Consider the following 11,788-nt stretch of genomic DNA (forward strand, 5'->3'; position numbering starts at 1 on the left):
ATATACATATATCCCCATATCTCCTCCCTCTTGCGTCTCCCTCCCATCCTCCCTAGGTGGTCACAAAGCACCGAGCTGAATCTCCCTGTGATATGCCGCTGCTTGCCATCCCACTAGCTATCTATTTTACATTTGGTAGTATCTATAAGTCCATGCCACTCTCTCAAAAATTCTGTCAATTTTATTGATCTCGTCAAAGAACCAATTTTTGGTCTGTTTCATTTCCTGTATTATTTTTCTATTCTCTATTTTGTTTATTTCAGCTGTAAGCTTTATTACTTCCACCCTTCTGATTGCTTTGGGTTTAGTTTGCTCTTTTTTAAATTTTCTTTTATATCTTAAAGTAGAAGTTTAGGTTATTGATTTGAGATATTCCTTCTTTTGTAAATGTAGATACTTACAGCTATAAATTTCCCTCTGATCACTACGTTTTTCTGTATCCCATAAGTTTTGGTATGCTGTGTTTTCACTTTCATTCATCTCAAAGTATTTTCTAATTTCCTTTGTGCTTTCTTCTTTGAATCATTGGTTCTTCAGATGTGTGTTGTTTAATTCCCTGATATGTGTGAATTTTCAAAATTTCCTTTTGTTTTTTATTTCCTTCCATTGTGGTGGAAAGGACATATTTTATATGACTTCAGTCCTTTTAAATTTATTGAGACTTGTCTAATGGCTTAACATATGGTCTATCCTGGTGAACATTTCATGAGTACTTGAGAAGAATGTGTATTCTGCTGTTTTCGGGTGGAGTGCTCCACAATTGTCTCTTAGGTCTAATTGTTTTATAGTGTCATTCAAATCTATTTCCTTGCTGACCTTCTGCCTACTTACCTATTCATTACAGCAAGTGGGACACTAAAGTCTTATTATTAAAGTGATATTAAATTATGAACGTATTACTGTGTTGACTATTTCTCTGTTAAATCTTGTCAGCTTTTGCTTCATAGGTACTGGGTTTCTGTTAGGTACATATATGTCTATATTTACTGTATCTTCCTGGTTGATTGACTTCTTATCACTGTAAGATAGCCATCTTTGTATCTAGTAATAATTTTTGTCTTTGAGTCTATTTTGTCTAGTATTAGTCTCTGTTGGTTACTGTTTGCAGGTATCTCTTGTCTACCCTTTTACTTTCGACCTATTTGAGTCTTTGGATCTAAACATTGTTGCATCATGTCTTTTAAAAATTTATCTGCTAACCTCTGTCTTTTAACTAAAGTATTTAATTCATTTATATTAATGTAATTATTGATAAGATAGAATTTATCTATAGATATCTATTATTCTATACATAGTAAAATCTATTCTCTTCTGCTATTTTGCTATTTGTTTTCTATATGTCTTATGTCTTTTGTGTTCCTCAGTTCCTCCATTACTGCCTTCTTTTGTATTAAATAGATATTTTCTAGTGTAGCATTTCAACTCCCTTGTAGTATTTATCTTTTACTATATATTTCTGAGTTATTTGCTTAGTGGTTTCCCTGGGGATTACCATTAATATCTCAAGGTCAACTAATTAACAACCTTAATTCTATCTGTAACCTTAATTCCTCTTTGCCATGTAATATAATTTACTCACAGGTTCCAGAGATTTGGACGTGGAAATTTTGAGAGGACCATTATTCTGTCTACCACAAGTACCTAAAAGTCAGTATGTCCAAGACCTTTTCATTAAATGTGTGCCCACAAACACACACATTAATAGACTCCACAAAATAAACAAGCAGATGACAAATTCCTGGTGCTCTGCCAGTGCTTCCCAGTCTCAGCAGCTAGCTGAATCATCTATGCTGTTGTGTATACTAGACCTAGGAGTAATCTCTAAAACCTTCTCCCCCTCTCTCTCTCCAAATCCCATTTATCATTAAATGCTAGTGATTTACCTCCCCCCAAATTTCTGTATCTCTACTTCCATCACCCTAATCTAAACCACTTTTATTAACCTTTTTTTTTTCATTATTATGCCCCAGGAAGACCTTTTAGACATTTTTTTCCTAATTGCCCCACCCATGAAATATAAATACCACAAATATACTGGAGAGCTGTGACTTACATATAAAAAGAGTAACTCTAAAGCTTACTCTTTTTGTTCAATAGAGGATTAAGAATGGCTAAGTAGGGCTTCCCTGGTGGCACAGTGGTTGAGAGTCCACCTGCCGATGCAGGGGACGCGGGTTCGTGCCCCGGTCTGGGAAGATCCCACATGCCGCAGAGCAGCTGGAAAAAAAAAAAAAAAAAGAATGGCTAAGTAAAATTTCCAAGTTAAAAGGTCAGAATGGCAACTATCAAAAAGTCAGTAAATCAAAAATCTACAAATAATAAATGCTGAAGAGGGTGTGAAGAAAAGGGAACCCTCCTATGCTACTGGTGGGAATGTAAACTAGTACAGCTATTATGGAGAAAAGTATAAGGTTCCTTAAAAAACTAAAAATAGGGTTACCATATGATCCTGCAACCCCACTCTTGGGCATATATCTGGAAAAGATGAAAACTTTAATTTGAAAAGATACACGCACCCCAGTGTTCATAGCAGCACTATTTACAATAGCCAAGACATGGAAGCAACCTAAATGTCCATCGACAGATGAATGGATAAAGAAGATGTGGTATATGTATATACACAATGGAATATTACTAAGCCATAAAAAAGAATGAAATAATGCCATTTGCAGCAACATGGACAGACCTAGAGATTATCATACTACGTGAAGTCAGACAGAGAAAGACAAAATATCCTATGATATCACTTATATGTGGAATCTAAAAGAGTGAGACAAAATGAACTTATTTACAAAACAGAAATAAACTCACAGACACAGAAAACAAACTTATGGTTGCCAAAGGGGAAAGGGATAAATTGGGAATTTTGGATTAACAGATACACACTACTATATATAAAACAGGTAAACAACAAGGACCTATTGCATAGCACAGGGAACTACAGTCAATATCTTGTAATAACCTATAATGTAATAAACTATATATATATATATATAAAACAGAATCACTTGGCTGTACACTTGAAACATTGTAAATCAACTATACTTCAATAAAATAAAAAACAAAAAAAATTTTTAAAACGCTAAGTTAGAAGGCTATCAAACTCTGTATGCTGAATAACTTTTAATGTAATTTATGGGCTTATATAAATTGTAATGCATTAAAAGTATGCATATAAGCAAATGAGCAATTTATATAAATACATAATAATAGCCATGGAATCAAGTTCTTAAAATCATTACATTGTAATTTCCAGCAGAAGTAAAATTATTAAAAAATTGAATTAATTTCTTAAAAATTATTTTTAGTGAACTTAACTTTTGACTTTTGCTTGATATGAGAAAATAATTTTTTTTTTTTTTTTTGCACTACGCGGGCCTCTCACTGTCATGGCCTCTCCCATTGTGGAGCACAGGCTCCAGATGCGCAGGCCCAGCGGCCATGGCTCACGGGCCCAGCTGCTCTGCGGCATGTGGGATCCTCCCGGACCGGGGCACGAACCCGTGTCCCCTGCATCGGCAGGTGGACTCTCAACCACTGTGCCACCAGGGAAGCCCAAGAAAATAAATTTTAACTTAATTAGCTGCTAGATAGCCATTCAGATATTGCTGCCATTTTTTCTCTTTAGCATTTGATAAATGAATGATCAGTCCATTAACTTGTCAAATTAAATATCAGTAAATATAAACTATATTCATTTAATTCTCAAAGCTCAACTCACACACAAAAGCATGAAGATCAAACATAGACAACATCTACAAGGTGGCCAATAACAGCCCATACCCATGCTCAGGCCATCTCTTGCAATATGAATTGAAGATTGAATAATCATGCAAGAGAATGTCCTTTGTCACAGCTACGGATTTCCCATAGTTGCGGAGCACTGATCTCGTGTACATTCTGTGTATCTTCCATGAATTCAATGCCAGTGCTGCTCATGCGATACCTCAACATAACACCAAAACTCAATAAGAGAAATTAAATACTAAGGAATAAGATTTTATCTGCTAGGCTTGGGCTTTGGAAGTTAACAAACCATTGTAATAGCTAAGAATTTTTGCTCCCAATGTACCAATTTTGTCCTGTCCTGGTCTAAACAATCATCACACAATATTTGTATTCTTAAAATAATCTCCTAGTAGACCTCAATTCAGTAGTCCCTTATCTGGGATTTCACTTTCCGTGTTTTTAGTTACCCACAGTCTGAAAATTTTAAATGGAAAATTCCAGAAATAAACAATTCATAAGTTTTAAATTGCTCATCGTTCTGAGTAGCGTGATGAAATCTCACGCCATCCTGCTCTGTCCAGTCCAGGCCATGAATCATCCCACCGTATCTCTCCCATTAGTCCCTTAGTAATCCTCTCGGTTACTGGCTGTCCCTGGTATTGCAGTGCTTGTGTTCAAGTCAAACTTATTTTACTTAATACCAAAGCACAAGAGTAGTGATGCTGACAATTCAGATACACCAAAGAGAAGCAATAAACTGCTTCCTCTAAGTGAAAAGGTGAAAGTTCTCAACGTATTAAGAAAAAAATTGTATGCTGAGGTTGCTAAGATCTACCATAATAAGAATGAATCTTCTACCCATGAAATTGTGAAGAAAAAGAAATTCGTGCTAGTTTTGCTGTGGTACCTCCAACTGCAAAAGTTATAGCCACAGTGTGTGGTAAGTGCTTAGCTAAGATAGAAAAGGCATCAAATTTGTACAGTAAGACATTTTGAGAGAGACAGACCACATTCACATAACTTTTATTACAGTATATTGTTATAATTGTTCTATTTTAATATTAGTTATTGATCATCTCTTACTGTGCCTAATTTATAAATTAAACTTTATCATATGTATGTATGTATAGGGAAAAACTTAGTATATGTAGGGCTCAGTACTATCTGAGATTTCAGGCATCCACTGGGGGTCTTGGAAGGTAGTCCCCATTCATAAGGGGGGGGTGTCTACCTCCTTCTTGCCTCTCTGATCTGTTCCTCACAATGCTGTCAGAATTATTTTCTAAAACATAAATCTTGATCACCCCACCTCGTTCAATGCTTTCAACAGCCCTCAGAATAAAGCCCAAATGCCTAACACTGTCTACAAATCATTCATGACCTGGTCCTAGTTGCCATCACCTCACATAACAACTTTCAACTCTGTCTGCACTTCAGCAATACTGGCCTTCATGTCACTGAACCACCCTCTCACCACAGGGACTTTGCACATGCCGTTCTGCCTGGAAGCCTCTTCTCTTCCTCTTTGCTTGTTTAAATGCTATTTCTTCAGACTTTTGTTCAGTCATTCCTTCCTCAAAGAATCCTTTTCTGTTATCCCCAATTTCATCACATCTGCCTTTAATAAACTGTGATCTCACCATACCCTCCCTTCAATGGCACTCATTACAGTGGTAATTTTATATTTATTTGTGCTATAAGTTCTATAGTCTCTAAGTTTTATGTCTATTTTTTCACCAGTGTCTCCCAAGTATCTAGTATAAATCTGGCCCATAGTAAGTGCTCAATGAACATATTAAATGAATGCATAATTGATGAACTAATTATTTTAAAGAACTCAAAAGATAGAGTAGTTCAAAGAAGTAAAAAAAAAAAAATCAGTGAGAGCCATACCATAATAGTGGGCAAAGGCTTGATGAGGCAAAATTAAAAGACTCCTATAACAAGTATAAACTATAAAAACAAGCATTATGACTCAAGAACTTGAGTTTTCTATTAAACTGTATTCCAGTGATCTTATTATAAAGTCCAATTAAACAACTGTGTTTGCTTCAGAGTTGCCATATTGTGGCTTTAGAGTGCTATCATGTGTAGTAAGTGCTACAACTGTTCCAACTATAATAACTCTTCGGTACTACGCATCGCATCCTAGGGACCTGCAGTGCCTTGGGGACATCATTGCGAACCACAATCATCACAGCACAACTCAGCGGTCACGGACAACATGAGCTTGCTTTCAGGGATCTGTGAAAAATGTTGCAGCAGTATTTTGCCTCCCAGCCTTCTGCTGTGTCTGGGCTGACGACAGAGCCCTGTCGTACAAGCAGGCATGCAGAAGTAGCTCTCACAAGCCTTAGGGGCTGAAGGCAGCCACTAACCTCCACCCACATAAAACGGCCTTCGCGGCACTTACAGCACAAGCGTTTAACGCTGTCCACGCTGAGGTCAGCACTAATGTCATGAAAAGCATGACAGGTTTTAGTCAGAAGTTTGAGACTTCATCGTGTCTCTGTCATTAACCAGTTGCATGACCTTGGAAAATGAATTTGACCTCTTTAGACCTCTGTAGAATGTTAAACGAGATAAGTAGTTGAACAATTTTCACTACTAAGCTCTCCTGCTAATAATTTTTAACCATGGACCTTGTGCTCCAAAATATTCTGTCTAGAAAAATCACTTAGTGAGCAATAATTAAGCATTTCATTGTTTTGTTTTTTTAAACATTCCGACTAACCTCTAAAGGGGATTAAAAACTGTGGTAACACAAATGCGTGAAGGAGTGGAAGGCAGAGGGCAAGGTAGGTGATTGGGCTAGAAGGACACGTCAATTTCATCAGGTAGTTAAGCGACAATTTGTTGCCCTGTTTTCATGGAACAAAGACCTATACTGTGTACATTAGCAGGAAAAAAGCCCAGCAAGAGTATGATTTCGTCCAGGTAGTTTGAAATATTGAAAATAGCTCATGACACCCATAACTACTTTTCTAATTATTTAAAAATCCCAGGCTGGACCTCACTGCACAGGGTGATCTCTGAAGTCCCTAGGAAAAGTGTGCTCCAAAATGAATTTTTACTAAATGAGATTTGGGATTGCTGACTTCTGTAATCAACTTAGGGAAATTTTTTTTAGAGGGGGACATTTATCCCTTGTACATATACTATTATATATAAGAAGTCAAAATATTTTAAATTATACAGTTCAAGCGGAAATATGTCTTTCTTGCAAATATTCATTTTATAAATATTTTCTATCAGTGGTGTAAATTCGTTTACATTATGCATTCTCAGTGGGAGCACTATTGCACCAAACAGGACAAAACTCGTTCCTTGGGGAATATTAAAAAAAAAATCTTAATATTAAAATGGCATGTGGCCCTCCAAAGCTCAGCCCTACCTAACAAAACCTTATTCTTAGTATTTAATTCCTCTTGTTGCGTTTTTGGTTTTTAGGAGAATCACATAAGCAGCATTGACATTGAACTCATGGAAGGTATACAAAATGTATGATGGATCAGTGCTACAAAACTATGGCTAACGGAAGGCTGTGAATTGAGGACATTCTCTTGTTCCACTGTTCAGTCTCACATTATGAGAGGTGGTCTCTGCATGACCATGGGCTGCTGATGGCATGGTGAATGTCATTTATGTTTGTTCCTCATGGTTTTGTATGCGAGTTGGACTTTGAGAATTAAATAAAAATAGTCTCTCTTTTATTATTTAACTTGACAAAAATTATATGATACACTTTTAGTTATGTCAAGTGCTAGAAAGAAAAATATGAACAATATTGGATGAATATCTAACAGCTAAAATTAAAAGTTATATTCTCTTATCAATCAAGAGTCTGAAGTTAATTTTACACAGCACAGAGAAAGATAGCCATTATTTTATAATAACTTTGAATGGAGTATAATCTATAAAAATGTTGGATCACTATGTTGTACACCTGAAATTAATACAATATTGTAAATTAACTATACTTCAATTTAAAGAACCTTAAATATAAAAAAGATAAAGTTTATTAGATAAGAAATTAATTTTTTCAATAGTTTTACTTCTGCTGGAAAATAACACTTTTGAGTGATTTTTTAAAATATTCAGCTACATTGTTATTATTATATATATAATATATTATGTATATATATTTATTTATATACTTAAGTAAAATTTTTATATTTTATATTTATTTATCTATTTATATATATATGTAGGATTTGCCCCCTCTCTGGAATTTAGTTCCTTGAGACTTCTTTGCACTCAGCAACCATTTGTCTTTTTTTTTTTTTTTTTAAACATCTTTATTGGAGCATAATTGCTTTACAATGGTATGTTAGTTTCAGCTTCACAACAAAATGAATCAGTTATATATATACATATGTTCCCATATCTCTTCCTGCTTGCGTCACCCTCCCTCCCACCCTCCCTATCCCACCCCTCCAGGCGGTCGCAAAGCACCGAGCTGATCTCCCTGTGCTATGCGGCTGCTTCCCACTAGCTATCTACCTTACGTTTGGTAGTGTATACATGTCCATGCCTCTTTATTGCTTTGTCACCGTTTACCCTTCCCCCTCCCCATAGCCTCAAGTCCATTCTCTAGTAAGTCTGTGTCTTTATTCCTGTTTCACCCCTAGGTTTTTCATGACATTTTTTTTTTCTTAAATTCCATATATATGTGTTAGCATACGGTATTTGTCTCTCTCTTTCTGACTTACTTCACTCTGTATGACAGACTCTAGGTCTATCCACCTCATTACAAATAGCTCAATTTCGTCTCTTTTTATGGCTGAGTAATATTCCATTGTATATATGTGCCACATCTTCTTTATCCATTCATCTGATGATGGACACTTAGGTTGTTTCCATCTCTGGGCTATTGTAAATAGAGCTGCAATGAACATTTTGGTACATGACTCTTTTTGAATTATGGTTTTCTCAGGGTATATGCCCAGTAGTGGGATTGCTGGGTCATATGGTAGTTCTATTTGTAGCTTTTTAAGGAACCTCCATACTGTTCTCCACAGTGGCTGTATCAATTTACATTCCCACCAACAGTGTAAGAGGGTTCCCTTTTCTCCACACCCTCTCCAGCATTTATTGTTTCTAGATTTTTTGATGATGGCCATTCTGACTGGTGTGAGATGATATCTCATTGTAGTTTTGATTTGCATTTCTCTAATGATTAGTGATGTTGAGCATTCTTTCATGTGTTTGTTGGCACTCTGTATATCTTCTTTGGAGAAATGTCTATTTAGGTCTTCTGCCCATTTTTGGATTGGGTTGTTTGTTCTTTTGTTATTAAGCTGCATGAGCTGCTTATAAATTTTGGAGATTAATCCTTTGTCAGTTGCTTCATTTGCAAATATTTTCTCCCATTCTGAGGGTTGTCTTTTGGTCTTCTTTATGGTTTCCTTTGCTGCGCAAAAGCTTTTAAGTTTCATTAGGTCCCATTTGTTTACTTTTGTTTTTATTTCCATTTGTCTAGGAGGTGGGTCAAAAAGGATCTTGCTGTGATTTATGTCATAGAGTGTTCTGCCTATGTTTTCCTCTAAGAGTTTGATAGTTTCTGGCCTTACATTTAGGTCTTTAATCCATTTTGAGCTTATTTTTGTGTATGGTGTTAGGGAGTGATCTAATCTCATACTTTTACATGTAGCTGTCCAGTTTTCCCAGCACCACTTATTGAATAGGCTGTCCTTTCTCCACTGTATATTTCTGCCTCCTTTGTCAAAGATACGGTGACCATATGTGCGTGGGTTTATCTCTGGGCTTTCTATCCTGTTCCATTGATCTATATTTCTGTTTTTGTGCCAGTACCATACTGTCTTGATTACTGTAGCTTTGTAGTATAGTCTGAAGTCAGGAAGCCTGATTCCTCCAGCTCCATTTTTCGTTCTCAAGATTGCTTTGGCTATTCGGGGTCTTTTGTGTTTCCATACAAATTGTGAGATTTTTTGTTCTAGTTCTGTGAAAAATGCCAGTGGTAGTTTCATAGGGATTGCATTGAATCTGTAGATTGCTTTGGGTAGTAGAGTCATTTTCACAATGTTGATTCTTCCAATCCAAGAACATGGTATATCTCTCCATCTATTTGTATCATTTTTAATTTCTTTCATCAGTGTCTTATAATTTTCTGCATACAGGTCTTTTGTCTCCTTAGGTAGGTTGATTCCTAGGTATTTTATTCTTTTTGTTGCAATGGTAAATGGGAGTGTTTTCTTGATTTCACTTTCAGATTTTTCATCCTTAGTGTATAGGAATGCCAGAGATTTCTGTGCATTAATTTTGTATCCTGCTACTTTACCAAATTCATTGATTAGCTCTAGTAGTTTTCTTGTAGCATCTTTAGGATTCTCTATGTATAGTATCATGTCATCTGCAAACAGTGACAGCTTTACTTCTTCTTTTCCGATTTGGATTCCTTTTATTTCCTTTTCTTCTCTGATTGCTGTGGCTAAAACTTCCAAAACTATGTTGAATAAGAGTGGTGAGAGTGGGCAACCTTGTCTTGTTCCTGATCTTAGTGGAAATGCTTTCAGTTTTTCACCATTGAGGACGATGTTGGCTGTGGGTTTGTCATATATGGCCTTTATTATGTTGAGGAAAGTTCCCTCTATGCCTACTTTCTGCAGGGTTTTTATCATAAATGGGTGTTGAATTTTGTCAAAAGCTTTCTCTGCATCTATTGAGATGATCATATGGTTTTTCTCCTTCAATTTGTTAATATGGTGTATCACGTTGATTGATTTGCGTATATTGAAGAATCCTTGCATTCCTGGAATAAACCCCACTTGATCATGGTGTATGATCCGTTTAATGTGCTGTTGGATTCTGTTTGCTAGTATTTTGTTGAGGATCTTTGCATCTATGTTCATCAGTGATATTGGCCTGTAGTTTTCTTTCTTTGTGACATCCTTGTCTGGTTTTGGTATCAGGGTGATGGTGGCCTCGTAGAATGAGTTTGGGAGTGTTCCTCCCTCTGCTATATTTTGGAAGAGTCTGAGAAGGATAGGTGATAGCTCTTCTCTAAATGTTTGATAGAATTCGCCTGTGAAGCCATCTGGTCCTGGGCTTTTGCTTGTTGGAAGATTTTTAATCACAGTTTCAATTTCAGTGCTTGTGATTGGTCTGTTCATATTTTCTATTTCTTCCTGATTCAGTCTTGGCAGGTTGTGCCTTTCTAAGAATTTGTCCATTTCTTCCAGGTTGTCCATTTTATTGGCATAGAGTTGCTTGTAGTAATCTCTCATGATCTTTTGTATTTCTGCAGTGTCAGTTGTTACTTCTCCTTTTTCATTTCTAATTCTATTGATTTGAGTCTTCTCCCTTTTTTTCTTGATGAGTCTGGCTAATGGTTTATCAATTTTGTTTATCCTTTCAAAGAACCAGCTTTTAGTTTTATTGATCTTTGCTATCGTTTCCTTCATTTCTTTTTCATTTATTTCTGATCTGATTTTTATGATTTCTTTCCTCCTGCTAACTTTGGGGTTTTTTTGTTCTTCTTTCTCTAATTGCTTTAGGTGCAAGGTTAGGTTGTTTATTCGAGATGTTTCCTGTTTCTTAAGGTAAGATTGTATTGCTATAAACTTCCCTCTTAGAACTGCTTTTGCTGCATCCCATAGATTTTGAGTCGTCGTATCTCCATTGTCATTTGTTTCTAGGTATTTTTTGATTTCCCCTTTGATTTCTTCAGTGATCACTTCGTTATTAAGTAGTGTATTGTTTAGCCTCCATGTATTTGTATTTTTTACAGATCTTCTCCTGTGATTGATATCTAGTCTCATAGCGTTGTGGTCGGAAAAGATAATTGAAACAATTTCAATTTTCTTAAATTTACCAAGGCTTGATTTGTGACCCAAGATATGATCTATCCTGGAGAATATTCCATGAGCACTTGAGAAAAATGTGTATTCTGTTGTTTTTGGATGGAATGTCCTATAAATATCAATTAACTCCATCTCATTTAATGTATCATTTAAAGCTTGTGTTTCCTTATTTATTTTCATTTTGGATGATCTGTCCATTGGTGAAAGTGGGGTGTTAAAGTCCCCTACTATGAATG

Source organism: Orcinus orca, chromosome 12 (genome assembly GCF_937001465.1).
Source record: "Orcinus orca chromosome 12, mOrcOrc1.1, whole genome shotgun sequence".
NCBI classification, from domain to species: domain Eukaryota; kingdom Metazoa; phylum Chordata; class Mammalia; order Artiodactyla; family Delphinidae; genus Orcinus; species Orcinus orca.